Source organism: Strix uralensis, chromosome 6, assembly GCF_047716275.1.
Source record: "Strix uralensis isolate ZFMK-TIS-50842 chromosome 6, bStrUra1, whole genome shotgun sequence".
Lineage (NCBI taxonomy): Eukaryota > Metazoa > Chordata > Aves > Strigiformes > Strigidae > Strix > Strix uralensis.
In genome coordinates this window covers 14,663,581-14,689,053 of record NC_133977.1, presented here as the reverse complement: position 1 = coordinate 14,689,053, position 25,473 = coordinate 14,663,581, and the positions used below count along the sequence as shown (strand labels likewise).

General features: G+C 39.2%; 1 protein-coding gene across 1 annotated transcript in view; it reads right to left on the bottom strand.

The window, feature by feature from the left end:
• Positions 1 to 24,254, bottom strand: part of SPATS2L (spermatogenesis associated serine rich 2 like) — a 155,043-nt gene extending 130,789 nt beyond the window's left edge. Inside the window, exons 1-3 of the mRNA XM_074872806.1 lie at positions 24,064 to 24,254; positions 15,716 to 15,772; positions 2,491 to 2,578 (exon numbers count right to left, since the gene is read on the bottom strand). The gene's annotated coding sequence lies outside the window, so the exon portion shown is untranslated. The remainder of the gene's footprint in view (positions 1 to 2,490; positions 2,579 to 15,715; positions 15,773 to 24,063) is intronic.
• Positions 24,255 to 25,473: the final 1,219 nt, after the last annotated feature.

The following is a 25,473-nucleotide window of genomic DNA, read 5'->3' as shown; positions in this document are numbered from 1 at the left end:
CCAAGCTGTGTGACAAAGTTTAGCCCTTGGGGGTAAAAAGCACGTTCTGACAGCTTAACTTCTCTGTGTTTTGGGTTAATCAGCTGGCTCCCTAAGGAAATGGGACTGTAACAGTCACAATGTAGGAGCAATTTTTTGTGCATGTAGGCTCATGTCCTGAGAACTTATAAATATATAAATTTATTAGCAGATTTCAAACAAAGTTGGCAGGAATGGGCAATTCAGGAATAATTATGAGAAAATAGGCAGCTAGACAGAGGACACTATCTTCAGCATCTGGCTGAGGGAATGGCTTTTGTTAAGACAGAGAACATAGTTGGAAAGCTACTCTTATAAATTTTGCAACTGTAAAAAAGTCAGAGTTTGCATAAATCATGAGGCGGAAATCTATAGAAACCAGATTTGTTACTTCAGTTGCTCATTCTGTCCTGAAGGAAGAGAGAAGTACAAAGCTTTTCTTTATGGGATACTATTCCCACATTGATTTATCAGTTGTACACAAATCCTATTACTCTACCACAGCACATGTAAAATGTGGGACTAAATGCTTCCCTGACTAAGCCATTGAATGGTAAACAACAAATAAAGCCTTTTGCTTAAGAAGCTGAGAGGTTACTTTGGTACAAACACTGGGGCAGATAAAGGTTATTTAAGCACTCTGCACACCAGCTTCATTTTACCTTTGAATTCTTGTTTTAACTCAGTTTTCACTTTAACCTTGCCCTTCACCTTTACAGAATTTCACTGAATTAATAAAGGAGAAAGTGTTTTCTTTGCTGTCTGTAGTAATGAAGCATGTTGGCTTTGGTTGCTCTGAGACGTGGGTGTGTGTCACTAACAGAAGAGCTTGCTGCCAGCACAACAGTTGATATCACTGTTGGTATAACTAGAATCATGCTCCATAAATGTGTGACCCTGGGATCATCTAATTATAACAGAGGACTGTGTGTTTTATAGAAATAATAAAGTTCTACAAGCAAGAGGAAAACAGGAGTGTTTCATGAAGGGCTGGGCAAAGGTTATTTTGCCAACCTTCACCTAATAATGTGCATTTTCAGTGCTGTGCCCTTCAGACTGGAATTACATACCTCAAGCTTGGTTGAAAACATGTCAGAGCCCTGCTGGCCTTCTGCCTGACTTAGGTGCTCAGGGTGTTATGGTGGAACAAGCAGTCTGTCCCTTGAAGCACAAGAGGGAGGTTGTCATTCTACAGTCTTATTTATATAATATTTTTCATCTAATTTCAGGGTTATAAAAAGACCTTGGAGAAAGGCTTTCAGGTCTCAAACTAGAACTTATGGATCTGATGCACACTTCAGTGCAATTCTTCTAGTGTCAGGAGTAAAGCTTATAGAGGAGCTGAAAAGCAAAAATATTATGCTTTCTCCTGGTACTCATACATCTCCATTCTCCTCTAAGTCAGAAGATGCCAGTCACAACCCCAAGCCTGCAAAGTCACCCTGGAGAATTTCCTGTGAGGAAAGGGTGCCTGCTTTGGTGGGTCCTGACTGAGTGCAAAGACATTGCCTCTGCAGAATCTATGTTCTGTAATAAATGAAACTGGACACACAGTAATGCAGGTCACTAAAAAAACCAAAAAGGCTTTTTTCACCCAGGTTTATCCCAGCCTGAGAAAGGATGTGAGCTGTGATATGTTTCCACTGGACAGACCTCAATCAAATATCTGTTAGCTTTCCTTTTCCAAACACCTGATGAATTCAACATGGCCACATGTTGCACACTCCTTTGCTAATTAAACTGTAAGGTTGTCTCATGAATCAGATGCTTTGTCAAAAAAGACTGTGCTTTGATGCAGATGGAGAAAGGACTGAGCACAGATAGGTAGTTGTTCATTCACTGGCTCAGATGAGACTTTAAAAATATTTAAGGTCCTCTGCTGTTTCACAAAATATTAATTTCCTTATGCCTGTCTGCACTGTTAACATGGAAAGTAAATTTCAAAAAACAATAGGATTTTTTGACATTTTTATTGATTATCTGAAAACTGAGCTGAGGTATTTAATTATTACATAAGAGTATTTTTATAATCTGTAGAAGGAAGCACAGGGAATCAGGTCTGTTTTCCTTTGAAATTACCCACCCTTATAAAAATAAATGATCATACGGTAACCTTCTCTGCTACTTGACCTACGGCTAGACCATGCTATGTTACACATGCAGCCATATAAGCAAAATGGGTCTGATCAAACTTGAATGGAAAACCTCACCTGTAAATCCAGACATCCATGGCTCTGGGAACTCCTTCCATTACTAGCACCTTAGCACAGGACTGAATAAATGCTGGCTTTCAGGTTAAATATTCTATTTTGCACTAACATAAACATATGCAAAGCACTTGGTTATTGGGATGAAAAGGACACAGAATTGCAAAGTGAATCAGGCTACAGGGATTTTTGCTGTGGGTACTGAAATTAACGCCAAATGATGTAAAAGGCTACCCTGCACTGAAAGACCTTTATATCACCTTACCTGACTGGCGTCTAGTATCAGGGAAGAGAAGCACGTTTGAGGGCCAAGTCAGCAGAAACCACCTCCACAGAATCCAAACTACAGTCACCTAGGGAGAAGAGTTCACAAGGTTAGGTGGATGTCCACGAGTACCATTTGGTAAGTCTGTTCAAAGATGCTCATGCTTCTGAATACACCAATCAGACCAGAAACAGCAGTGTCACCACAGTACCATGTAGTTGCACTGTTAACTCAACTGCCACTGCACAAATGAGAGACAGAGCCTATCTGAGTGAGGACTTTCAGTCTGACTAGACAAAAAGAAGTGGAGGAGAGAAAGGGAAAATGGATCCTTGAAAGCCTTACAGCAAATAGCAGTCAAACCACGACTGAAGCCCACACATGAGAGCCCTCTCTTCAGTGAGAGTTCAAAAGAAGGACAATATATCATGAGCATCTAACACTAGCAAAGTGCACTGCTAGGTCAAGAGCAAGCAACCTATCAATTCTGCATTAGGGCACTCTGTAGCAGAACTTTTCTTCTGGCGTACCAAGTGTCAGCATCACAGAGAAACACTTGCCCTGGACAACTACAGGGAAGTACCCAAGGGCAACCCTGTTACTGCCACAGCTGGTATGACCAGGCATATGCTGAAGGGCAGTATGAGTCACGGGCAGATCCACAAGCACAAAGAAAAACAACATTTAAAACTGATTTTACTGATTTTTAGGCCCATGCTTTTTACCTGGTGTCTGTGCCCAGTTTCATTTGCCATGGCTAAGCTGGTACAGAGTGACTCAGTTGTGTGTCTGAGCCTTAACTGTATTGCAGCTTCAACCCTGAGGCAATGAATGACTACTTCCACTGTAAATGCCAAGGAAGTGGTAAACAACACTTTGTTTAATTTCAGAAAATCTAGGTTCATTTTCCATTGCTCAAGAGACAGACACTAACAAAAAAAGTGAATATTTTAATTTAGAAAAAACAGTACAGTATAAAAAAGGATACATGCTCTTCTAGGTTCTATTTGCACAATACAATTTCTTTGGCTTCATCTGTGAAGGTAGAATAAAAAAAATATCCCTCATGACACACAGGCTTTAGCTTGCTGACTAGAACTAGACATGTGAGCCCCTCTCTCCAGTTCTCCATTAGAGCCAGAAACAAACAGCAAACAAAACCAATCCAAGAAAAAAGTACAGCCATTATTCTCCTTTAACCTGAGACTTCAAGAAATGCTTAATCTTCTTGTAGATTGCACAGAATGGATGTTTATTTAAATAACAGTGGAGTGACAGTTAGAAGCTGACTGGGAAAGAAAGTTTAATATTTTTAAAGATGAAAAAAATTACAAATTCTAGAGCAGTTATAGCTCAATGTCTTAACACCAGTACAATATATAAACCTTTCTGTTCAATTATTTCTATCCCGCATGAGTTTTTGAACTGATATCACTGATTATATTTTTGCCTCAGTGTAAGACAGTTTTTGTAGAACTAACATTATCTTTCTATTAAGACTTTTTAAAAATGAAAAGATACCTCAACCTAATTATCGTAACACCATACAAACTCTAATGTAAGTATTGACCTTTTTGCTTCCTTCAGAAATGACAATCAACATCCATCCTGCAGATTCATCTCCTAAATTAATGTTTCATTGTCAAAGTGTCATGCTTTTTCATTTATGGGTTGTAGCTAATTGAAATTCTTCCCAATCTGCTATGCAGATAATTATGTAAAACAGACTTCACTGCCAGAGTACACATGCTCCCTCTGTTATATAGTAAACTGTACCATCACTATTTGTATCACCATAGTGTTTAGATGTCCCCAGTGATGCTCTTTCATCTGCTAGGTGCTGTACAAACACATAGTTATCTTACCACTTCAGTATCAACGAACCATGTTCACATTTAAATGCTCCGTTGCTTGGAACTAAGCACATGTGCACTCACATACAGAATCACAGAATCATCTAGGTTGGAAAAGACCTTGAAGATCATGTAGTCCAACAATTAATCCAACATTAACAGTTCCCAGCTACACCATAGCCCTCAGCGCTATGTCAACCCGACTCTTAAACACCTCCAGGGATGGGGACTCCACCACCTCCCTGGGCAGCCCATTCCAACGCCTAACAACCCGTTCTGTAAAGAAATGCTTCCTAATATCTAGTCTGGTGCAATTTGAGGCCATTCCCTCTTGTCCTATGGCTTGTTACTTGGTTAAAGAGACTCATCCCCATCTCTCTGCAACCTCCCTTCAGGTAGTTGTAGAGGGCAATGAGGTCTCATACACATAAAGTATTGGATGAAAAGCAGAACAGTTAGTCCTTACTGTCTGTAGGGAGGAGTGACACAAAAATGAAACCATTTTATCCAAGATCATGTAAAATTTCAGGTGAAGAAGCAGAAACTGAACTCAGAATCTTCTGATCCAGGGTTGCAACTTCACAACTAGCTCACTTTCAAGCCTTTATATTACATATGTGCCACAATCCAGACTAAGAAAACCTTAAATTGAGTTGTGATAACACAGCTAGCATTTCCTAATTACAGAGTCAAAAAAGGGAGGGAAAGATACAGTTTCCAGAATACACTTGAAATACTTGCTCTCTAAAGAGAGATTAAAAGATGGGGAAGACAACCTGCAAATAACAACAACATGGTAAGAACCTGCTGTCTTTATACATAGCTTTTTCATGGATATGATTATAGTCAAGAGAAAGGCAGGTAACTGACAGCATCATCCCTTTCACATCAGTGGTGGGCATGGTGCAGTAAACCAAGATTCTGACAGAAGCTCCCATGGGTGTGCTGAAGCAACTACTTGAAACAGCTATTTTTACATCTTCCTGAAGAAGCACAGAGGTGAATTACACAGTACAAAGGAATAAAATTTCTGAAAAACAAAAGAGCTTGAATTTTAAGGACTTTGAGAAAAATCACATAATCCTTTCGGGTACAAAGTCATCAAAAAATTTAAATGGAAAAGTTCACCTGGGATAAATGTTACTGCCTCTTTCACACAAAGCAGGACAAAAGCAGCAGGATTTGTTTCCACTGGAGTGGGATTCCGGTGGAAAGGGAAACTTAAACAAGAAAATATTATTCTGGTCTTTTGGGGGAGTTTAAAGTGGTATAAACTGGAGATGGAAAGCAATCGGGACTGAAACAGATGCTGATGAGTTATTGAAGGGAACCAGATTTTACTACATGTACTAAGCCAGGCCACATCTTTATCTTCACAAAGCAGTCCACATCAACTAGTACACAATTCATCAATATTTCTGGGTTCTTCAATCATCTTAGGGAACTTTTGTTAATGTTTCTCTGAATTTCCCACTATTCTCCAGTAACATTACAGCCCCAAGAGATGGGTCTACTAAGGAGATGAAATCTCTGCTTGTTCATTACCCCCATTGTCGCTGCAAATTGTAAACACACCCTTTCATGCAAGAGAGGGCTCTCTTCATTACCATCTGCCTTCTCTCCATCCTCTTTCCTGGCTTCTGTACCACCTACCAATCTGCAACTCATGTGATATTAGTGCATGAAAATTAGTTTCTGGTGATTTATAATCAAAGGAAATTTTGAAAATTATTTGTTTGTTGATATGCACAGCAGATGAGTAGTTTTTGTCAAGAAATTCTTAAGTAATTGGATTGTTGTAGTCAAACCATGTCCTCACTTACTTGTGCCAGTTTGTCTGTCAATAAATGATCAATAATTGTTATTCCCCATCTGTCCAGAGTTAAATTGGCCATAGCTATTTTAAGTACTTCATGTTCAAATACTGCCATATTCTCAAGTAGTGCTATAAGGTAAAAGTTACTGATATATAATCCTAACATACGGCCAACCTGAAGGACTTTTTGTGTGGAGATTTATATAATTAACAACAGATTGTTCTTGTATTTTTATTTCGGTAAACCACAGTGCTGTTGCCAATTCATAAAGCAACTTCAAGATCTGTTCATGCTGAAAGACATTAAGACATAAGGGCAAGAAAATACTCACTTAAGTTTAAGGTCAACGATAAGCCATGTGAAATACATACTGAAATGCATGGACTGTAAATGTACCACATTAAATATTCCAGGAAGCTTTACTGGTTATGCTTGTTTAACTTTTATATATATGTGTGTATATATATACACATACACACACATATACATGTACACACATACACACTCACTCCCACACATGTATTTCCCCCAAAATAAACATCAGATCCCTGGCAGTATTATCATAAAACCATTCAGATATTGCATGTGCCTCACTCTTTGGCCTGATCGCTATCACATGAACTTTGAAAGAAACAGGCTCCTGTTTCTAATTAGAAAGAACATAAAAGTGTTTATGTAGAAGGAGAGCCTAGAGAGCTTATTATACTAAGTCCTGTTCAGAGCCAATGTGGTTTTGTCATGTGTATGTTAAAATTGACACAGCCAAGTTTGGTTACAGTCTGGTAGAGCATCTGCAAGTCATTTACATACTTTCAAATACCACAATGATAAATACATACAGGTCTGACAATCTGGGCATTATGTCTGAAAATGAATGAAGAGAAAGCATTCAAAAAGGAGTAAGACTATGAAGGAAACCATAATGGAATTGCTTAGACTGAATTTGGGGAAGGGTGGGAAGGGAGTGAAGAGGAAGAAGTCTAAAACATTCTTCTAAGCACTTCAGCAGAACTTATTTATTGCTCTCCTTATCCTAAGGAAAATTACTCCTGCTATGTGCTTACTGGTGATACATTTCATTTTTATTGTATAGGCATAGCTGCCTGCCCATGGAAGGACATTCAGACAGATGGGAAGTGGAAATGAGCTTGCTAATCACACAGCTGCCATCACTGTCTTCATAACTCCCCATGGGAAAGCTCATCTTGGCTAGAGATTCATCCCAACACAGATCTTGTCTACTCACAACCAAACTTCTGACTCAAGCCTGAGCCAAGGGCTTATTCCCTCTCACATACTGGACAGGATTGCTCTTCTCAGATGTTGATTTTAATCACAAGAATTAGCCTTACTAGAAATCCCAAATCAATCACTTCAGAGTAGGTATTATTAGACTTACCCAAGGGAGTCCCTTCTGTCTGTTTTGCTTTGAAGTTAGGAATCTCTCACTCTTACTTTGGAACTCCTCTAAGGAGCGAGAAAAATGTCCAAAGCTGGATCTGCATTCACACCCTCAGTGTGGTCAACTCCAATGAATTGTCCCTATGGTAGAATTGCAGTTTAAGGTCTTTTGGAAAAAGCTTAGGATGCTGGTGACCTCTAACTTGTTTTATGCATTCATACAAGCTCTAGAAAGGGACTAAAAGGACATGGTGTAAGTTAGGAGGAATGTGTTTGGACAAGCAGTCTGCATTATGCACTTCTTGGCTACTACTGTCAGCCTTTTTTTTATGAGCAGAAAAATTGCTCTAAATATTCAGTGCATATAAAAAGCCATAACAGCCCCCTTTGAAACACAGAAAAATGCATATACTTAGAAGGAAAAATTTTAAGTTGACAGACTATAAGTTATATTGGTATTTCTAACTTCCATATCAACAGGGACCATAAGCTGACTCCTCACTGGTGACACCTCTTGTCAAAAGAGTCAGGTGATCTCTGTACAGTTTCTACTTAGTCAAAAGTTATCAACATATTTTTATATCTGGATTTACACAGTCTACTCTCTTCAGCTCAAAGCATTTCCCATCAAGTCCAGAGAAGAAATGTTCCAGTCAACTGTAGCCAGACATGCAGCCCATAGATAGGCAGCAAATGTATCTTCAAACCAGCCTCAGACCTGCTCTAATTTACAGTGGAAGTAGTAGGGATGAGGGAAAGCTAGTTAAAAATCCTGACTGGCTTGAGGAAGACACGAGCAAAAATAACTGACTTCTTGCCACAAAATTTTCAGCAATTACAGCCTGGAGACCTGGGTATAAAGTTCCAGGACAACCATGATGGATGGGTTGTACTGCCTTCCTGCTTTTATCAAATGATTGGAAAAGAGAAGGCATCCTTTCTGTTTTGTCTGCTCTCTCATCTCATTAATGGCCATAATTTGCTATAAATTGAATGCCACACAGAGTGTGAATGTACATCTGGCTTTGGACATTTTTCTCACTCCTTAGAGGAGATCTAAATCTATCTGGGCACAGTTTACTGAAATGCTGCTGGGAAAAAGAACATCTGAAAGAAAAAAAGAGCAAAAAAATCGACAGCAATAGAGAAGATGGGTATGTGATCTGAGTTAATGTCTTTCTCATTGTTCTGCATATTAAAAAACTGATCAATAACAAACACCAAACATCAACTATGTAGCTCAAGCCATGTCATTTCCATGCTTTGTATTTTGAAGACTGAAGTATTCACAGTTTCTGTGCAAACTAAAAGTATGCTTCCATGATGGTAAAATAATTACAGCTCATAAATTGGGCACTATCACCTTCTGCTCAAGTGCCTTCATGGTGGATTAACCTAAGCCATTTTACTTCACATTTGTGATAGACTAGGCACACACCAGTTTATTTTATATTTCTGATACGCAGGGGCTTTGCACAACCTAAATTCACATTGAAATAATTTTATTTACTACCAGTGCAGCAAAAGCTCTTCATAGGATGAGAGTGAAAGGCACAGGGAGAAATCAATGCCCATACAGGTTGTTTCAGCAAGAGGAGGACACATCACAGTACTGACCTTACTCTCATGTTTCCTAGCTTATTCTTGTATGACTTCCCATGGTGTTACTTGTGATTTTTACAGGTGTAAACAGGAGTACAAAAAAGTACAAGTTACCCGGAAGGGAAATGTGGACTTTCTTCAAGTAGGACAAATTGCTTGCTGTACTAGAGACAGCTAAAGCCACTTCAAACACTTAATTATTCTTCTACATAAATACCAGTTGAGAATACCACTGGGAGGAGCTACGATCCATCTGGATCCACTCATGTGGCCATGAGTGGAAGTGGCATGTCAGTAGGACACAGTCCTTAAAACATGACATGTGACACAAAGCTGGATTTGTACATACTTGTAGGTACATGTGGGCAGACAAGCCCACACAATGTTGGAGCAGTACTGTCAAACCACTTATTCTGCAAAACAACAAAGTTTAGGACATGAGGCATGTGATTGAATACTGGATGAATAAATCAATCATAAACCTAGAGATACTCAATGAACTGAACAATCAAAAGGTTTACATGTTTGTGATGGTTTAGCCCCTGCCCGGGTCTGAGACCACGCGGCCGCTGCCCCTCCCCCACAAAGGGAGTGAAATACAAAGCCCCAAGACTGAAATAAGGAAAGGTTTAATACAACAGTGCAATAGCAACACAACCAACAACAACAATAACAATAACAGTAATAGTGATGGCAATTAATAGAGCAAAATAGCTACCAAATACAGCAGTGGGAAGCACGATGTACAAGACCACGAGTGCACCGCGCTCCCGCGCCAAGAAAAATGTGACCTGCCAGGATGTGACATCCGCATGGTATCTGAATAACCCGGCTAGAGCTCCCCCCCCCACTGCTGGGGAAACTTAACCCTATATGTTAGTGAACATTGATAAACACATTCAAAAATAACCTGTAACTGTTTTATTTTTGTGGGACTTCTGATAATAGTCAGCACCTCTATAGAAATACTTCTTACTCCGTTCATTCCTCTTCCTTGTAATTGCAGGTTTTGTAGGAATCCTAAATGCCTTGGCTGAGAAAGAGGAAAAAGGTACAGAGACTGAAATGGCAAAAACTGCTCACCATTATCAGCTATGCCTGGTATAGAGAGTATTGCAGCAAAATACAGGCTTCAGCTGAAAAAAAGCTTGACAAGCAAGTTATTTCTTGCTTTTAAAAGTGTATTTCTGGGCTCCAAAATTTACAGACTAATGATAAGCATTCAAAAAGCTTCCAGATAGATATATAACCCATAGACAAAATTATCATTTTGTATAGATAATTACACCTTGGGGGTGGGGTGAGGTGGTGGTGTGTGTGTGTCGCTGGTGTTGACATTCTAAAGTCAGGATATTGGCTTTGTCCAAAATTGGCTAGTTAGTCTATGACTTCTACTACTATAGCTACCCATCTTTGTCTGCTTTTGTGTGTTGTGCAGTCTATCGAGATTCAGCTAAGTACATACTTTTGTCTGGCAACTCCAACAAGGACAGGATTGGAAGACAAAAAAAGACAGGAGCTTGATTTTTGGAACTAGTCTTTAGTGCACATTAAACGAGTGTCCCAATTATACCCAACATATTCACACCATGACCCACAAACATCTGTCCCTACATGAAGGTGCACAAATATATCTCAAGAAGACAGATTCACTCTTGTATTATTGTCAAAGTGCAGTAAGCGGTGAAAAGAAGGTGATGTCAGGGAAGTATCAGCAAAACAACGTTTATGCTCAAGTTAGGTGCCTGCTAAAGATCTGGAACAAGCTACTGGTTAGTATTATAGAAAAAAACCACAACTAATTTAATAAGAGAGTCCTATAAGGTTAGGAGCTGCAGCTTTAGGCAGCATCAGGGACTACATGTGATTATTCAGAGGACAACTTGCAGCTCCAGCTCAATATTCTAATCCATCCCCTCAGTGTCCTGAATGTCTCTGGGACCAAGATGATTAGTTCTGGAAGCACATTTGCCAAATCACTCGGCACAGGTTGTGCCATAGCTGCTCTTTGCACAAAGTTTTGGCCCCAATATTGGGATATGCCCGCACAGCACTGTTGAGTGTTTCACAGCATGACTGGAGCCAACCAGGCTTCCTGCAGCTGCCACAACCATGCCAGCCAGCCTGACCAACTTGTACCAGTGTTTAGAGTACAGGCCCTACAAAGAGGATGGTCAGAACTATATCCAGAACACCTGTACTTTCCCCTTTCTAGCCCACTTCCATAATGTGCTCCACCACCAGTCTGGAGCTCCCAGTAACTGCTTGTAAAAGAGATCAGAGAGGAAAAACTCCCTGTAGGGAGGATTACTAATTTAGTGAAGTCCTGCAGGGACTCAAAAAAGTCTGAAATAAAATAAAGCATGCCCTGGTATTTTCAAAAGACTAGCAAGGTTTGAGAGAAAACAGGTTCTCCCAAGCTGTCACTGCTTGGGATCCAGCTCAGTGGAAAAATGCAACATTCTAATTTGTGAATCTGACCCAGTTGTTTTTTAACTGGGCTGCTGTCCAAAGTAATGTATTAAAGAACTTTCTTGATTGAAATTATTTTCCCATTTTAGCTTTCTGGAAGCAGACTCTCTCCACTGACCAAATTTGTTATTTCGGTTATTCACCATTTCCAAAAGTAATGAAGTGTTACTCGTTTAACGGGTAGAGTGGCAGCTTTAAAGCATGATTCTTCACAACAGTGAATTTACTTCTTCATTTGCAACTGATCAAATTCTGCAAGCAGAGAGTGGAACTTTGTTCAGTTCTCAGTTCAATATTATGCAGTCATGATTAAATCAATCAATCATTGATGTGAACCTGAAAAAGGATTTTATTTTTAAAATGCTGTTCCCAGTTGCAGTGGATTCAGTTTTTAGTGTATTATAGGACATTGCACAGGAAGTATGGCAGAATTCAGCCAGAAGCTTTTTAGTACGCTATTTCAGACAGTGCCTCTCACACCTCTCTCCCTCTCTTCTTGGATTAGGCATATTTCCTGGATGATCATTAGGCACATATAACTAATCTCCATCACCATCTATCAAGAACCGAAAGAATTAAACTAGTTGATACACATAGATCACTTCATAAATCAGGCCAGTCTTGAAGGCGTTGCAGTTACAGAAAATAAATTCTGAAGAGTTACATGTGGCACTTTAAAGCTAATGCAGTATTTACAAAACTGAACTACGGAAACTAACGCCTTCTCTCAGTGTATCAACCAAACACTGTATCAAAGTGCCAAAAACTGGCATATCAATTCTCCATGTATCAACTTTTTACATGAAAAGAGAAAAGGTCTTAAGCTATTAGCTGCTTCACAGAAACTACACAATGAAGTCCCGGATGACATCATTTCAAGACCAAGCCCAGGATACTTGAATACAGAAACACAAGTCCCTACTGCCTCTATCCAAAGATCAGGGGCTCAGACATACAGAGCTGTTTAGATACCTACTGAGATTCCCAAGAGCAACTAGCCAGGTTTGGTACTTAAAGTTAGGTGAAAAAAATTGGATTTTAGGTACCTATGCTGTTTGAACGCATATGAAAAATTTGCTAAGCAAGTATCAGCTTCATTCAGTGACCAAGTACTGTGTAAGGTCTAATTTCAGGTCTCACATCTAAGAGCTCAACTGAGTATTTATACACGTTCCTCTCCCAAGAAGGTGGCAGACAGCCATACTGGATTTTCCAGCACAGCCCAGCCCTGTAGAGTCTGAGGGTCTGAGCACATACTATTTGGTGCAAAGAAACCCTGTCTGTTGTTCTTTATTGATTTTCAGAGTATGAAACATGGACAGAGATCAATACGAAGAAGAATAAATACGTGCCAGGCAACCCACGCTGTTGAGAGAAGGTTCCTAAAAGCCCTAGTGCCCTAGCGAAAAAACGTCATTCATGCACAAAATTAAATGCAACCCTAGTATTTACCCTAGAAATGTAGTCCTAGAAACCTAGATGATGTGATCAGAGCACTCCTTCAGGAAACGGTCTTGCCAAACAGCCTGCTCCTGGTAAAAAAAAGGTTTACCTTGTGCCAGCTCTGCCCAGTTCTGGGACAGCAGATCACATAAGGATGTGCTGCTACATGTTTGTAGCAACACAGCTTTAAAGGACACTAATTTAATGTATCAAGGATTTAGGTATCTCCAAAAAATCCAGGATTGAAAGCAGAAAGAAGGAATGCTGGTCCAAAACACTTTTTTTTTTTTTTCTCCAAAGTCTAGACCTCAGCTTTCCAAAGTCTAGCAACTCAGCTACCATTTCACTGAGGAGGGTAATACTACATTTGCACTGCAAGTTTTATCAAGAGGTAAGTGATGGTTATGCAATACAGTGAGAGAGACTGTTCTAGTCTACCTGATGTCTTTAGAATTGCTTCCTCTGCAGCCAGCCTCCAAGACAGAAAATAAACACTGTTATCACAACCATAAAGAAAAAGTGCAGCAGCAATAGTTACAGTGGCTTGAAGATCCCTTTGAAGGTCCCAAACTCGTCACAGCACAGCTGCCATTACCAGCTCTGCCCCATGCCCAGAACTGCTTGCTAAGCCAGAACTGCTCTTCAGACTGAACGGGGGTGGCCATAAGGTACTGCCAACAGCCAGCCTAGCCTCTCTGTGCTGCTGACATTATGCAGATAAGCAGTGTAAAACAAGGGAATTAGAGCTTCATAACTGTATGCTTTCATATTGAACAGGCAAAGGAAGAGCTTGCTTTGCACTTAAAGAAAGAGGAAAATTTTTATGTCAAATTGCTAGGGTTAACTGTGCCTTCAATAATAAGCCACTGTCTAGCTTATTATAAAACACAGAAAAAAAAATAACCAGAACAAGAGAGCACTCTTCTTCAGAATGACATCACATGATTTTATATTTTTAGACTGAAGAGGCACATTGATAGAGGTATAAAATACATAAACACAATCATAAGAAACTTGTTTGCTTGTACCTCTAAACCCTTCTCTGGGTTTTAAAATGGAGGACTCCTTCCTTGTTTTGAGCATATTTCCTCTGCATTTCATGAGGTGGGTGCTCCCTGCTGCTTGAGAAAGTTCCTTTTATAGAATGCTGAACAATGAGTTTGGAAAAGTTTTGATTGATAATAGCTTACATACGGCGTTACAGAAAAGGAGTCTATTTTAAGTATTGTTCTTCTCTGAGAAGGGATTTTAAAGAGGCACCATGAGCTCCAAACTTGCTGGCAACACATTGAGCCTCCTCTCAAAGCCTGTCTCTGGAACTGCTCCCTGGCATGTGATAGAAACATACTAGTCTACCATAATCCTCACCAACATTCAGAGAGTGGTGGAAGTAAGTTTTATTTCCTATGCTTGTGAGGTTTTGAGAATATGGCAAGACTGGTGTGTAACATGCAATTCTGAAGAGGGTTCCTAGAAAACATTTATACACTGTTGTCAGGTTTATGGATCCAGAGGAATATATCTATTTCTTCCACATAAACTCAGAAAAAGGAAAAAGACACTTGGTCAGTGTTCAAGACTACTCTCCTCCCTAGTGTTTGAGTTTTTAAAATTTATTTATAATACATTATTACAAGGAAACATGAGTTTTAGTTAAAGAACCATTTTGAAATGTATTTGACCAAATATCAGGGAAAAGAAAATGCACAAAACCTTTTTATTAAGATGAATCTTAAGGTATTTCTCACTTTTCATCAAGATCTAATCCTAAAACATAATGTTACAGGCATCATACTGACACATGTTGGCTTTCAGATAAGAAGTTCATGTTTCTGACCATAACCTAGGATTCCAGGAATTTTTCTTTCAGCAAATAATAGGCAGGAAGGACATAGTGACCTTGCAACATTTCAAATTGCATTGAGAGCTGTCTGCCAACTTAAATTTTGCCTACAATTTCTATGATTACACAGCATTTCATTTTCTAAACAGTTGCATTGCTTTATGAAACTGTTTCCAGTATTATTCACAGAAGGGTGAAATAATGCCGATCAACTTCAGCGATTACAAAAATTTCCAAGATCAAAATAAGATATTCCTTATCAAATTTTCTAAGAAAAGAAGTATTAGTTTGTAACCATTTATAAACACTTTTGTAAATGTCTACAGCTATGAAAAATCACTTAGAACAAAACAAAAAAACATGCAGAAGGTGTTTTTTTTTCTTATGAATTCTCTCCAAGTTAAATATATTTTCTATAAATATATTATCAACATTGTTCATGTACAAAACCATTTGTTCATGGTACCAAAATGACTAACAGTTATCCATCATCTGTGACAAGTTACTTGATAAAGCAGATGATAGTGGTTTTGTTTTCTGGGTATCTACAACTTTGCATAATGGAAGCAACATAAAGGACTTCAAAGTGGCTGGTGTGGGAAGGGAACAATGAAACAACTTACCTTCCTTTAACCATAAACCAGGTTCTTAATTTTCACACACTGACAGGCAGAGATATGCATACAAAGAGTTCAACTTTAAAATATTATCTAAGTTACATTTTTCCTTGATATAAGCATATGCTGTTAAGTGAGAAAAAACTATAAAAAAAAGTTGTCATCTGCTTTACTTACCACACAAGGCTTTTGGCACCGTGATCAAAGATCAGAGGTTCATAAGATGATTCTTCACTGTGATGTAAAAAGATGGTGGTTAGCAAAACAGCAAACTATGTTACCTAGCTTTAGTTAAACTACTTCAGTGCTTGCATACTTTTTCCTAGCATCAGCATGAATTAACTACAAGCTAATTCCATAAATATACAAGGCCAAAGTTATCTCTAAGGTAAAGCAAAGATTATTTTGGTCTAAATTAAAACCACCTGAATTTGAATGCAAAATAATGAAAAAGTCATGTGTACATCCATTCATCCAGAGTTCAGTATTTTTGAAATTTCAAGTCAAAGATAGTATTGGTGCCTTCTGCCTGATTCAAATAAATGTTTTAAGGAAGTTAACTTCACTGAGCTCCTAATGTAAGTAAGCAAGCAAATGAACAAAACAACTTAGCATTGGACAACATCGTTGTTCACATGTATAACTAGAGACAATCACGCTCCTCAGTCTTTTAAGTGATGGGTGACTGTACAGCATTCATAGCAATAGCTTGTACTGGGAACATCAAAAGCATTAGTTTAGAAAAAACCTTGGCAGAAGGATAGACTGCAGCTTTACATCATAACCCTGTGCAATTAATCATGACATTATGAAGGGCAAACACCCCAGTGTCTCACTGCCAGGTCTTGTCACTTTAGGAGTATTTTACATTGTAATATTTTCCTCATCCTTGTGAGAGCTCTTCTTTGCCCCTCAATAAAACTTCCCTTTCCCTTCTGAGCAAGGATGCATGTAGAATCTCTTAGACATGTGGCACAAAGTTATTTTGCAGATTCAGGGAATATCAAAGAGCCCACCCACAAACTCCTTTTCCCTGATACTTCCAGCTCCAGGAACAATGTTTACTAGAAATGCAATTCATTTCCCTGGAAGAAAACAGAGAGTGGATGAACGCTACCACCAGGGAGCATTTCATATTCTTCATAAACTGCCAATTCAAGTTAGTGCATGCAGACTCACAGAATGTAACTGTGATGCTAAGGAAAAACATATGCTTTCCATACAGAAACAATAAAAACTTTCCAAAACTGTCTTTCATGATTCTTTCTTCTTCAGCCTGAGCCAATGCAGTCTAATCACAGGGAGTCATTTGGGAGAATCATACAAAAATGTCTTGGCTGATGCTGCATTGTTCCTTGCAGCATTTTGAAGCAGTTGCCTTTTCAATGAGTTATGCTCATTACATCCTGCGCTTCATTTATTTCTCCAGGAAAGGTGCCCCCAACCCAAGCCAGTTTGACTGAAATGCTGTTGCTCCACCCCTTGCCTCTGCTGCCTCACTATGTGAATACAATCACTTCAGGGAGGAGAGACACCCCACATCTTTTCTGACCCCCCTTTATTACAAGCTAGACGAGCTGGTGGCCTGGCTCGTAGAGGTCAGAAGACAGTCTGGGTCTTGCACAGCTTGAAACTTTGCATCTCAAAACCTATGACTGCAGCTGACTGATAGCTTCAAACCACACTTGCATCCACTGTTTCTCTGCAACATCCTTACCCTAAGCATCTTAAATGGATAATGCTAAAATTAGCGTCCAGAAAAAACTGTGGCTGTCTTGTACAAAAAAGGAGTTTTTATTTTTTTTTAAGGAATAAACATAAGACAGTAAGATGGCTTTTGAAGAGAGACACACCACAGATTTACCAACTGGAAGTTCAATTGTAACTAGTACAGTGACACATGGACCTCCACATAGGGATGTTTACTTACTCAGGCAGCCAGGAGCACAGCTTTACAGTCATCAAGATAACACCCTTCCAGATCTTCTAACAGTCATATTAACCAATAACAACATTCTTAACAATTCGATCCCAGTTATCTCAAGCTGTCCTAAATAAACCATTTTTCAGTTTGGGGCCTGCCTCTTTCAGTCAAATCTCTAGAAGTAGTAACAAATTCCAGGTAACAGGCAGGCCAAGGGTTAGGTATTTATTCTTAAAAATTCACTATATTACTTCAGAATCCTTATTGATTCCTCCAACCTTCCACAGATATATGTAAGTATATACACACATTAGTAGAGGTGAATCGTACAGATTTTATTCTAGGACAGGAACTAAACTGGTCAAGATGATTTTCTGTTCATTGAAAAAAAGTGATCTAGTTTCATTGTGTAGCCTACTTTTATGTCTAGTGAGAAGTAAATTCTCTAATGATTACAAAAATTGTCTGTAATATTCAAGATAGGGGAATACAAACTGGGTAATTTAAATACAAAGGCATCCTTTTTCCTTTGCACATATATCAAACATTTTGAAGAACAGTTCACCACACAAGAACATTCTCCTGCACTCCAAGCTTCCTACCAGGAAAAGTAATGGTTGGGTGCTGATCTTGCTTATACACAAGGGGCTATTATAAATTCTGCCCTTATGGAAGATGTAGGTTTAGTAAGTGGTGGGAAGTTTTGTTAATAGTTACATATATATAAAATATATATTGAAGGAGAGTACTGAGAGACTGTCAAGTGTTCCCAGTGCATTCAAATTCTCCTGGGCTGGGATGATTAGAAACGCTTTCCCTTCCTAAATAGGACTGATGAAAGCACACAGTGTAGACTCATTATAGTACTTTAAAATGTCACTTAACCAGAAAAGGTGGAAAAGTTTAAGCCTCAGGAGATAGCAGCTAGTAGAATTGCATTGAGATGGCTTTGACTTACAAAGTACAGTGTGGACAAGAATGCCACAATCTCCTTGAAGATACATGACACTTATGAAAAGGAAAAGAGAATCTCTAATACCTACACACAGATGAAGAGATCTAAAGCCCTTTTTGTGTTTTCAGGGTCAGGGCTGGTCAACTAGCTCATGCTTGTGTATCATCTCCTGCGAACGTAAGTGCTGTTATTGACTCCTGTGACTGTTATGCCTTGCATGGATCCTAAACTCCCATTTCCTACAAGCATGCGAGCTGGGGACAGTCTCGGTGGCGCTGGAAGATACACACTCCTGGTCTTCAACATCACAGAGAAAAGCTTCCATAAAAATGCCTATAATGAGCGTACAAGCTCAGAAAGCTAGTGTAAAACAAACCAAAAGCAGTCAGATCTCAGAGTTTAGTTTGTTTTACAAATATTAAGCCACTACTGTCATTTTTGACTGCTTGTGGTCAGCAGTATTGGATCAGAACAACAACAAAAAACTAAGGGTGGAGATTAGTATGTAATACCAGGACACCAACAACTATGCAGATGATGGTCTGACACAAGAAAATTCATATGGGGACAGTGGGCTGCCTAAGCACTGGTTCAACTGCAGAGACTAGGCTCCACAAGGGAGAACTACTGCTGAAAGAAGGCATAACCCTGCAATCCAGTATTGCAGGGCTGATCACATACAGAGACAGAATATAAATGATTTCTCACACTTCCACAAGGCTTATAACTGCTGGACCACGTTGATATTTGAGCAAAGAACCCAATGACTTCTGAGCAGTTGGTACTCCTTTGGGACCCCAGTGTAGGACAGATTTTAAAAATTAAAAACATCAAAGAAGTAACAGACGGAATAGGTAGCCAAGGGGGGGAAAGGAGAAGAGTAAACCTTTCTTTGCCCACAATTACACTGTTTACAGTATGGAGCATTTAAGAGCATTGTGCTGCCACATGAGGATCCTGAGGGAGAAGCAGCACAAGCTGCAGCAGTACTCTACTCATGAGAGCGAGCAGGGTGAGTTTTTATCACCACTGGCCATTTTCTCTTTTCTCCAAGAGGCACAGCTGTTAATCAGAGAGCTACATGAAGCAGGAATTACCTTCTCCTCTCCTTTTCTAGCATTTCGAGAACAGTTAATGAGAAGTCTGGGTCAGAGCTTATAAATAAGATGAAGCTTTAAGGTAAGCTAACAAATACAGGAGAGAGCTTGCAAGAGAATGAGAGCTGTGTTTCTTCTATTTTGGCAAGTAGTACAGGCCACCATTTGCTGAACCAAAATATTCTATGTGTTGCACTGTAATTCAAGCTCTGTCTCTTTTCATCAACGTCCTGCACATGCCTTCCCTGCTCCTCTTGACTGCCAGGAAGGTCTGACTTTGGCCCTCCACATATCCCAGAGGACTGTTAAATAGGAAAGGGAATTATAATGTAGAAAAATAAGCCACTGATACTTAAGTCTTAAATCAATATTAGAACAGGAAGCTTTAGTCTGGTATATAGGTCAGGGAAGTATTTGAAGCACAAACACTGGGCAATTTGATTCATGGAGAGGGCTGGCCCAGAGAGAGAGCCTGCTGCTCTGAGGCAAGCAGCATACAGCTGCTCTGGGCAGCCAGGCTGTCCCCCATGTAGCACCATAGAGGCTATTTTACTGTTCCAAGACCATGCTAGGGTAGAACAGGTCTGGTTTCATGCAAAGCTGGGCTTTGGACTGCACTCAGTGAAGAAAGGAAAGTCACAGCTCCTGCTCTGTGACAAAGCAACACACAGAGTAAGACTCAAGAACATGTTCTGAGTAGTTCTTAAGAAAATTTATCAAACTAGGAAACTGAGGCTCAGATTTATAAAAGGAATCTAAAACTGGAATGATCAAGTCTGCAATGTGACAGGTACTCTGGTCATAATTCTGAAAACAAACAAAAAACCCCAAACAACCAACAAACCAAAATTTCTAGAAATCCACAAAACTTAAGTAGTGAGAGTAAAACTATGCAATCCACAGTACTTTCATGGAATATTTGGTAGAACTGGAGCTAGTAACTCAGCAGCACTTTATATTGTTTATTGTTGAGTGCCCATGCTCCTCAGTGAATCACAGCCTATTCTGAAGCACACTGAAATCAAAGGGAGTCATGTATAAGACTGAAGAGGTTTTGAGTCATGTCTTACATGAGCTGACTTCAGCAGTGCAACTGCCTAATAGCATTTACTGAGTCACTGAAAAACCCTATGTACACAGGCCTTTGGAAAAATAGAGCCATCAGGCCTCAAACAAGCAAAATATATGCTTTAAAAGCACATGCTAATTGTCAGCTCAGCAAGCGAACCTGGATAGTCAAGATGTCTTCTGCCCACCCTTCCATTTCCCTCTGTAAATGAACATATTAAATAAAATGCTCTGAAAGCTGCATGCAAAAAAGGTTTTTCATTTCTCAGTGATTTAGAAAGACTGGTTACAAGGGCACACATACATTAACATTTCTCTGCATATACAACACCTTCTTAGGAGTTACATATACCGCAAGTTTCTGTACCTTATCCTCATTACAAATACACCGATGGGTTAGTATAAGATATGCACTGTTAAACCACTGGTTAAACCACCATATACCCAGGAAAATCTGAAGCAGTGTAGCAAGCATAAAGGATAGTTGTTCTTTAGGAATTTCATTGCTCCTGAGAACTAAGCATGAGGAAGGTGAGCAAAAAGGAAACAATACTTTAAACATCAGGATTATTTTGCCAGCATGTCATATATTTACACATGCCTTCTGACCCTGCTGAAATGTTTATGCCTTATGCCACATGAGGACTTCCTTTAGTGCCTTTTATTCAAAAAGCTGCCTAAGGATGCCCACACAGGGCTCTGCAGTGCACAGTATAAGAATTTTGGCAGACCCATCCCAGTACATTAATCATGCAGCAGCTTGCACACTGTGAAGAAATTCCATGCAGACTGCTTACCTGGGAAGACAAACCAAAATGGGAAGAATTACAAATCCATCTCTCCTCAGCACTCTCTTCCCAGGGACAATATTCCTGTATTCCCAAAGTGACTTTTCTTCCACATTTACTTGGTATTGCTCCTGTCTGCATTGGTGGAAATCACCATTAAGAATACTAGGATGGAATAAGGCATTGAGAATAACGGGGTGGAAATTACAAAAAGCTATTTAAACAAGCGATAATAACCATGCTACATTTAAATCCCCTGAACACATACAGTGTTTCCTATGTAGGATCTTTGATTTAGGGACAGACATTCAAATATCCACTGAAAATACAATCTTTCTGGACAATTTCTAGGGGGAAGAAAAAAAAGCAGAAGGGGAGAAAGTGTAGAAAGCACAGAAGCCAAAACTCAAAACCAGAGCTGTTTCACAAACTAAGGAGCATAAGAAATTAATCTAAGTTCAGCTGCTACAGCAGACTGTAGGACTAACGTGCAAGCGTTTGATGCATACCAGAGAACCTTGAATGAGAAAAGGCATGTGAATAAAATATGACTCAATAAAATAATTCATGCTGAAATGACAGGATTTTAATTATGTGCAACTTCAGCCCTGTGAATATGAAGCAGGAAGCACCTCAGGCATTTAGGGCTCTGATGACAGAAGCTACAAATTTATTCAGTGATTTACTTTATGAAACATTATGTTGGATGCAGTATTTGGAAAAAAAACAAAAACAAAACCCAAGAAAACAATAACCCAAACAAGGCCCACAAAGACCACATATCTAGATGTGGTCTTCATCAATAACCATGACTACCAGTTTAAGAACACCTGAAGTGACAGCATCAAGCCACTTCCCTCAGATGCCTGTGTGTTCCAGATTGCTGTGGAGTCAGTAAAAGAACACTGCAGTAGTGCTGTCAAGACTTCACAAAGAAATGCAAGAGAAATGTGGTAAGGAAAATAGAAATATGTTAAAGTACACATGTGGATTTCAAACCAATCTTGTTCAGGACTAGCCTGGGAACATGGAGAGCAACACACTTGGGAAAGGGATGTATATCTGGATAAAAGCTCAGAAATAGTTCCCAAATCATTCAGGAAGAAAGCAAGAATGGTAAAACAATTACATATGGTGCTGTTCACAAAGAAAACAGGAAATATAGTCCATTAGGGAGAAATACAGAAGACTACTAAAACAGGCAGCCTGTTGTGAATGCAAGCAAGAAATTAAAAGAGATGAGAAAGAGATTCAGAACTCCCCTGTGACAGCTCTTACAAACTCCAGCAAGTCAGCTAAGAAGCAAGCAACCAATACTATATATCTAATTGAATACTTTAAAAATCTTCTTTGCTTTGTAGCTGATTCTACATCCAAACAGTACAGGGAGGGTTCTTTAAGTAGATGTCTAATGAAAGTTCGAGAAAAAATTTAGCAGTAAGGGAAGATCATGTAAACTCAAGTTACAGGGGCATTGTCTTAGTAAAGCAGCACAGAAGCTAAAGCAAACAATTAGGTCTTTTGTGCTCAAAAAATTGGCTGGATTAGTACTTGAATGGACACAGAAATTTTGCATATCAAATAAACCGTATTGAAAGTTAGGATATCAATTTACATAAGAAGAATATGATTAGAGACCTGTGCAGGAACATGTCTTGTGACATGGTACTCTGGTCAGTTTTCAGAATCACTTGCATCCAGACAGGCCTTGACTTCAAGTGACACAGCTATGCCTGTCCCAGCAGAGACATGCAGACAAGCAGCAAGAGTTCATGAAAAACTGAGAACAGGAAACTAATGTTGGCCTTCCTCTAGCAATGTCTGAATCAGCAAAAATTTTTTTTTTTTTTTTAAAGTAGCTTTGGGCATAATCTTTGAAACACAGATTTTTATAATTTTTTTTTCTGGGCACAGGATGAAAGAAATCATCACTTAATGCACCATAAAGAAAGCAGAAGGAACAAGAAAGAAGGGAAGAACATACTGAATATAGTGGAAAGACTAGCAACACACAGTGTTAAAAACAAAGTGAAAAGAGACTATGGTAGTAATGTGTCACTGGACAAAAAAAGCCCAAGGAAACAAGGAAAGAAATCCTTACTGGTCACACCAGGGTCAGAAATAATGCTAGGGAAAAATCTCAAGTACTCTTTGCTATTACTATTATGCTTAACAGGAGAAATGAGATCCTGCAAACCAAGCTTAAGAATATGTAAACAGAAGTATGAAATTAAAGGAAATTATTCCAACACCAGATAAATACAGCAGGCTCATCTGCAGCGGTGTGCTCAGCTCTGGTTAGGCTATTAGAAACACTGAGATGTTTGAGAAAAGACTATCAAATGAGTCTGAGACTCAAATGAGATTAATGCATCTGCAAACGAGTGTCACCAGTTAACCTCCTGAACTAGCCACTGCACAAATGCTTGATCTGCAAAAAGGTTAGGAAGGAAGAGGGTTGTGTGAAAGTAAGTAGAAAAGCAACTGAGGCAAGTCACTGTAAATCCTCTAGACTTAGTTTCTTCCTGATAATACAGATATTATCCTATTTTTATTACACAATCAAGACAAATTCTATTGCCTATTTAGGTTGCAAATATGCCAGTGGAAAGGAGGATTTCTTGTAGGATTCTGAGGTGGTGTGCTGACAAGAACACCACTGAAATTTCTGAGAAAAATTAATACTCACCTACCTTTTAGCAGAGATGAGCAGCTAGAGAACAACATCCAGTCAGAACACTGACCTTCTCACAATGTTTTTATTTTGCTGAGTTTATCTAAACTTACTTCCATTCAGGGCTGTTATAGCTTCTGCTCTAGTAAGAATACATGCAGCTTCCTCTTTATATGAATCTTGCACTACCATCCACCTTTGATCCCCTTCCTCTCTCTACTTCTGCTATTATAAGTTCAAAGATTTTGCCAGAAGGAGCTATTAGATCACTTAAGCAGATCTCCAGTGTAATGCAGGCACTAACCTTCACCCAGCTACCCCTGACAAAACCACATACTTCAGTGAAATAAAAGCAAGAGATTAAACTGTACACTGCAGGAGACCCTGCAGCACCAGCTGTACCCAGGGACACTGTACTGGCAGAAAACGGGGCAAAATACACACAGACGATTCTATCAGAAAATGACAGCGTCCACTGCAGAGAAAGTTAGTGAACTTTACCAACCTAGCATTCAAAAAAACCCTCTTTCCAACCCAGAATCTGAGAGTAGAATATGAAACATGTAAGAATGACTGACCAGATAAAGAATCCACTTTCCCTTAGATGTTGATACTATCTCTCAGCAATGGAACACTTTCTTCAGCCCTGACGTATTGCTGGTATTTAGGAGAGAATAAAAAACAAAATACAAACAAAAAACATCACAGAATAATGTGAATGATAATGGAACAAGCCCTCCCTTACTCACAGTAGAAATCATGCTACCTAAGATTTTACTATAATTACTGTTCTAATGCAGCTGAAGGCTGATGTAAATTCAGACTCAAAATATGATATTGATTTGTTTCTGAAACTTTTAAATACACAATCTAATAGTCTATAATCCAAGCCATGATGAATCTGCCATCTTTACAGGTACTTGTACAAATGTTTTCCTATCCTCTTGGACAGAGGGCTGGAACCTTACGGCAAGAGTGAAATCTCACCACTGGGTTGCACCGTGCTTTCATAGGGACAGACTGAACTATAACAGCAGGAACAATGCCTTCTGAAAGCATTTCGCAGCAGAAGTCCATACAGAATTCTGTGTATTAATAATAGAAATCCTAACCTATACCAGAAAACAGGGTACACTGCACCCAGAGGATTGGTGATTTCTCTATTGTTCTACCTTATGAAAAATACCTTTTATCACAGAGAAGAAAGGTGACTTAATGGCAATAATGACAAAAACGTAAGAAACAGGCTGACAGCTCAGAGAGTTTTACTATAGGGGTTTGAGCCTGAGGTAGACTAAGGGACAGTCACCCCACTAGTAATTAAAAAGGACAAAGTGCCTGACTAAGCTCATTACAGATTTTAATAATATAGGTACTTTGAACATACAAGAAATGAGAGATTCCAGGCAGCTGCCAATCCAAGGTAGAT